The sequence below is a fragment of the Chrysemys picta genome, chromosome 4 (assembly GCF_011386835.1).
Source record: "Chrysemys picta bellii isolate R12L10 chromosome 4, ASM1138683v2, whole genome shotgun sequence".
NCBI classification, from domain to species: Eukaryota; Metazoa; Chordata; order Testudines; family Emydidae; genus Chrysemys; species Chrysemys picta.
This window is the reverse complement of record NC_088794.1, coordinates 138,331,990-138,338,565: the sequence shown is the minus strand read 5'-3', so window position 1 is coordinate 138,338,565 and position 6,576 is coordinate 138,331,990. Positions and strand designations below refer to the sequence as shown.

Here is a 6,576-nt window from a genome sequence, read left to right as displayed (position 1 = left end):
CCCATATTCTGTGGCAGCACTTACACACATAGTCCCAATGAAGTAAACTTCCTTGTGTGTGAGGCCTTGGCTACACTCGCGGATTCACAGCAAGCTCCGAGGGGAATAGCTTGCAGCGCTGCGAGCGAGCGTGCAGCGCTGCAGGCGCTGATTACACTGGCGCTTTACAGCGCTGCACTCGCTGCGCTCGGGGGGGTGTTTTTTCACACCCCTGAGTGCAGCAAGTGCAACGCTGTGAATTGCCAGTGTAGCCAAGGCCTAAGTGTTTACAGGATCAGGAGCCAGATGCCACACAGTAGATGGGAGGTGACATAACAGTGCCAGCTCATTAGGGAAGCTTGTGTTACTTCCGCAACTTTCCCATTAACCTTTTTAAAAAATGCTCATTTGCTTTTATCTTAGCTTTTTAAAATGTTGCAAAAGTAGGATGGATTCTGCTCCCTTAGACATCCATTCCAGTGGTATATAGGGGCCACAGAGGAGCCAGCGTAGAACTTCCCCACCACACATGACTAGTGTAGCTATGTGCTGCTTCCCTTCTCAGGCCCCAGTGTAGTTGGTGGGATAGTGGGTGGGGCCATGCTTGTAGTGCTTGACGTTATGGGGGGATTATGGGCTGTGAAGTAGTCAATAGGCAGCCTGGGGAAGGCTGCCATAAGTTAGAGCAGCCCCTGAGGCTTCTCTAACTTCCCCTGAGGGGTGCTTCTGCCACCTTTGCTCTCTTGGGCTGCGCTTTCTGTGCTGCAGCTCTTTGGAGACATAGCACAGAATCGAGCCCCATTCCTGGAGTGGAGGTCTGACTACTCCAAATCTGCTTGGTTTAAGTGTAATTTCAAGCTCATACCAGGTACTTTGGAAAAGGGCTTAAGATTCACAAACCTTTTGAGCAAATGTGGCGCAGTTGTGAGCGGACCTGGTTGTTCTATGATATTGCCTTGAAACTATGTGACATTAATCAAACGAAATCAAGTGACACTCGGTAGCTGTAGTTGTATTTTGCTTTGAGATTTTGGCTCAGTTTGAACCAGAGTCTTGGGATGTGACTGCATGTGGATTAGAACCAAACAACATGAGCTCCTACCTAGCAAAACCATAACCCTTCACGCTTGCCTGATTATGAGCGACGGTTGTTAAACCTCCCCAAAACAACAGCACCTGCAACAACAGCCTTCACTTTTGTTTGTATGGATTTTAAAAAATCCATGGAGAAAAAGCCTACAAGCCAGATTTTGCCTGGTCCTTATAGTGGTGTAGAGTCAGAGAAAACCCAGGAGTAATGGATCTAGACTGTTCTCAGTGATGGCAGATGACAGAACAAGGAGTAATGGTCTCAAGTTGCAGTGGGGGAGGTCTAGGTTGGATATTAGGAAAAACTTTTTCACTAGGAGGGTGGTGAAGCACTGGAATGGGTTACCTAGGGAGGTGGTGGAATCTCCTTCCTTACAAGTTTTTAAGGTCAGGCTTGACAAAGCCCTGGCTGGGATGATTTAGCTGGGAATTGGTCCTGCTTTGAGCAGGGGGTTGGACTCGATGACCTCCTGAGATTCCTTCCAACCCTGATATTCTATGATCCTATGAGTAAAAGGAACCTGCCCAAATCAATTGTGCATCCCACAGAAAGGCCAGGATAGAGCTGCTTAAAAAGAAAACATTGGGTTGGGGGGGGGGGGGGCGGAGGGGGTTATATGGTTTTGGGGGTTTTTTTTGACTGTTTTCAAACCTCTCAGCAATTTCTACCCACTCTGTAGAGATCCCGATGAAGATTTTTGTCAGTGCTTTCCAGTGGCTTCTTTTCTCCCCATCATAATTTTATGAAAAATGTAGCAAAAAAAAATGAAAAATGTTCACCTCTGAGAGCCAGGCAAAACAGCAGTCCCTGCATGAGGGGAGTGCAGGGGCTGCTCTGTGCCTAAGCCCTAGGGGTGCAAGATGCCCCAAAGGGGCAAGGGAATGGCAGGGAGGAGCTGGGGCCCTGTTCCTGACAAGCCCTTGTGCACTGAGCTGTAGAGCTCGCCAGCGGAGCGGGGGGGTGGGGGGGGGCAGTTAGCTGCAAGCTGTAAAGGAGCAGAGCAGTAAGTATGCTACCTGTACATGCCCAGGAGCTCCAGATGGCCAAATCTGACCACACTTTGGCTCCTCTCCAATCCCCTTACACTGGGCTGTGTCTAGGTGGCCAGATGGAACGCTATAGACTAGCCTTTCCCTCACTCGCCTAGGCTAGGGTGGTTAACACTGATGACGTGCTCCATGTCTTGTTCTCGTCATTGGTGGCCCCACCAGGGTGCTTAGCCCTCCTGTTCAGAGCGCTTTGCTTTTCTTCCTTTCCTTGGCCTTCGCTTCCGACATTTGTTTACGTTCTTCTCTTTGTTCTCATGTCTCTAACTTATTTATAAAAGCGAGGGCCATTTGCACCGTGACTTCCTGTTGTTTCCAAGAAGTGTCAGACAGGTGCTGCCCATGTTCTGATGAGGAGCCTCACTAGCTCCCTTACTCGCCTGAACTGCTACCTCACTTCACTGAAACGATTGGCTTCTCCGGGTGAGTAGCTGGGAACGGAGGGTAGAATCCAAGCCCTAAGTGAGAGCAACAACAGTGCATTAAAGGGCAACAGTATCTATAAAGGGTCCAATTCTGATTTCTCCCCTCCCCCCCGGTGAGTCACACCTTACTCCATGAGTATCCCCATTGACTCCAGTGAGCAAGGGGACCACAGGCTGGCCCTACATGATGGCTACTTTTAGGAATCTGCCTCTGCAGCCCCCACTAGCACCTGGAGTTTTGCTTGTGCCTTTGCTCTTCAGTTTGATGGGGAGCATTTGATGGTGGTGGCGGCTTTGGGACTGAGCAGCGGCTTTGTTTTATTAAAGAGGCACCGTGGTTTAGGGCCAGCTTCTGATGCCCTCCCCCAGTGAGTCATGCTAGGCTGTGCTGAAGTCAGTGAGATTTCTTGTGGAGGATGGTGTTCTTCCCCAGGAATGAGGGAACCAGAATCTGGCTCCCAGCGAACAGGGCACAAGGCTGGCAGGTAGAAGATCTGGGCTCTACCCTCTCTCAGACACGGGCTTCCAGTGCAACTTGGGGCACTTCACCTCCCTGTGCCTTATACTTCCCATCTCTGATACTTACCTGCCTCCGTGGGATGTTATGAGAGTTAATTAGTTAGGATCAAGTTTTGCTTGGCACTTACCAGGGTGCACATTGTGGGGAGGGCAAGGACTGGGCAGAAGGAACCTCCCCTCCCTTTGCATAGGTCATAAAGACCAAGCTGTAACGATGCTGCCTTTGGTGGGACACTACTGAGAGTCTCTATTCAGGACAAATTGCCTTTTTGCACCGACAAACAGCTCTTTCCCACCAGGTTAGAGTCCCCCTCCCCCTGGTCCTAGCATAATGGGTTAAACACAGAAAACTGCTAGGGGTAATACAACATACCAACATTGTTATAAACTGGACTTTCAAGCTGATACAGTTTCTGCTGTTCTTCCATTGCTTTTTGGACTTGGAGCTTAAGTCTGACAGTTTCTTGTTGCATCTGGTGAATCCTCTCCTCAGCAGCCAGCTGTTTCATGCGCCTTCTACGAGCCCTTTCCTCTCTCTCAGCAGCTTCTCTTTCCAATTCAGCCATTCTTTCTTTAGCTTCTCTCTGTCTTTCAGCAGCTTCCTTCTGTCTCAGGGCCACCCAGAGGATTCAGGGGGCCTGGGATCTTCGGCGGCAGGGGGCCCCCGCCGCCAAATTGCCACCGAAGACCCGGCCCTTCGGCGGCGGGTCCCGGGGCGGAAGGACCCCCCACTGCCAAACTGCCACAGAAGACCCGGAGTGGAAGAAGCTCCGAGGACCCGGGCCCCGCGAGAGTTTTCCGGGGCCCCCGGAGCGAGTGAAGGACCCCGCTCCGGGGCCCCGAAAAACTCTCGTGGGGGCCCTGCGGGGCCCGGGGCCGGGGGCAAATTGCCCCACTTGTCTCCCCCCTCCCCTCCGCCGCCCCCGGGCGGCCCTGTTCTGTCTTTCAGCAGCTTCTTTTTCCAGCATGAGGCTTGCTTCTCTCTCATTCGAATTTCTGCCAGTTTTTGTTTATGTTCCAATTGCAGGCTCTCTCTCAGGGCTTGCAGTTTCATTGCTTCTGCTGATGCTTTCTGGCTCATGGTCACTGATCTTTAACCAACAAAACTTTCAATACCAAAATTCCAATTTGGATAGTGAGGAGTTCTGATCCAAAGCTTAATTCACCTGGTTCTGTGGATCCTAGCACGACTACGCCGCTGCAACAAAGCTGTCTGTGGCGGGACACTACTGAGAGTATCAATGCAGGACAAATTGCTTAGAGCAGGGCAGTTACAGCCCAAAGCTGGAGTTCCTTTACTATTAAGGCACCAAACCAGCCAAACAGAGAGGACTTCAGTTTTACCCCACTGGCTAACCAGAAATCATACAAGTAGTTCCCTCAGATACTCCAGTTCCCTTGTATCACCACTAGCACTGCTCCTTATGGGGATGAATGGTTATGAAAACCAATACCCCAGTAAAATAAAAAAAGTTCTCCCAATCCCAAAGGACCAAGCCGCAGACCCAGGTCAATATACCAATCAGATCCTATCCACAAATCACACTGAGGCCAATCCTTTAGAATCTAAAATCTAAAGGTATATTCATAAAAAGAAATATAATTGAGTGCTAAAATTTGTTAAAGGAATCAATTACATACAGGAATGGCAAAGTTCTTGGTTCAGGCTTGTAGCAGTGATGGAATAAGCTGCAGGCTCAAATCAAGTCTCTGGAGTACCTCCACAACTTGGATGGGTCATTCAGTCTTTTGTTTAGAGCTTCAATGTAGCAAAGTTCCTCCAAAGGTAAAAAGTAGGATTGAAGCCAAAGTGGAGAGGTTTCCAGGGCCTTTTATATTCTTTGCCATGTGGAAGGACCCTTTTGTTCTTACTGTGGAAAATCACAGCAGCAAGGTGGAGTTTGGAGTCACCTGGGCAAGTCACATGTCCATGCATGACTCAGTTCTTTACAGGTAGAGCAGCCATTGCTCACGTACTGCCTTGAACGTTCCCAGGGAGGCTCCTCATATGTGGATTGGAGTCTCCCAAGGTCCATTGTCAGTTAAATGTTTCTTGATTGGGAACTTAATCTGAAGATTGTCAGTTAAGTGTTTCTTGATTGGGCATTTAATCTGAAGATTCCTTTATCAAGAAGCTGACTAAATGCTTCACTAATGCTATTTAAAATCAAACTCATTGAGATACAAGTATGGATAGCATAATCATAACCAGCAAATCATAACCTTTTCAGAGACACCTTACTTGATCTCCTATGTACAAGATTTGGTGCCACTATAGGACCTTGCTTGCAACAATGATCTATACGGTCACAGTTTGTATTAATAATGTCACACAAGCAGATTAGCAGTCTACTGCCTCTCTGAATGTGGAGCATCAAAGAGATCTGGGGTGGGTGGGGAAGTGGTGGAGCTGTGACCCTGCCCCCTTACATACCAGCTTCTGGAGTGGGCCTGGCATGTGGAGGAAGCTGGATGCATTCCATCACAGGTTTAGAAGTGCTTGCGGTTCCCGTGCACACCCACGAGTTCCGAGGCACAGTCTCTCATGTGGTAGTGCAGGTCCTCACCGTGCCCAATGTGCAATGGAGCCCTTAAAGTTTGTGAAGCGTTTGGAGCGCCTCCGATGGAGAGAAGCATTCCTATTCCTTATTGAACTAAAACAGTGCAGGTTGTACTCTGCGCAGTGAATAGCATGCTTCAGGGATTTTTTTAAAATAATGTGGCTAATTGGGAAACGGTGTGAAAATTAATCCTGTGTTATACATAACTGGGAAAATGACTGGTGCTCAGTGTGGCCCTGTATTGGCCATGAGTCCCCAAAGCCTCCTGCTTTCTCTGACACTTCTTCCTCCATGGGACATGGGTGCCATTTCCCCCCTATCTCCCTGCCAAAGCACTGGGACAACAGGCAGCGACCGAAAAGCTTAAACAGGTTGTTATCCTACAGCTCCATTAGGGTTTGAAATCAGAAGTCGGATGTGTAGGCAAAGAGTCGGGGGAGGGGGTCTGTTAAGCATATGGCACTCCTCACGCTGCCTGTGGTAGAGCTGTGGGAAATGGGGAAAGAAACCTGATCACAAAAACAGACAATTAGGAGAAGGCAGCATCTTGTTTATGTCACAGATTCTCTGATTTATGTACTAGGTCCCAGTCACAAAAGAGTAGTTCTCAGATGGGCCCTGTGGAAAGAGAGTGTAAACTCGATTAGACTATAAGCTCTTCGGGGCTGGACCCATCCATTTGTTCTGTGTTTGTACAGCGCCTAACACAAAGGGGTCCTTGGTCTATGATTGAGGCTCCGAGGTACCCCTGCAATGCAAACAGTAAGAAGTCACAAACTCAATGGGCCTGATCCTCCACTCTGTTACAACAGTTTTGACTTCAGTGGAGTAGCTCTGGTTTAAAACCACCTGCAACATGGCAGCATCCACAAACTCCCTATGAGCTAGCTTGTGTAACTGTCCTGGTGAGCACCCATTCACGTAAGCAGTGCCAGTGAAATCAAGGGGAGGAAGGG

General features: G+C 49.0%; 1 protein-coding gene across 2 annotated transcripts in view; it reads left to right on the top strand.

Moving 5' to 3' along the window:
* The window catches only part of GPR132 (G protein-coupled receptor 132), a 28,681-nt gene that overhangs the window by 18,267 nt on the left and 3,838 nt on the right, over nt 1-6,576 (top strand). The window lies entirely within an intron of this gene.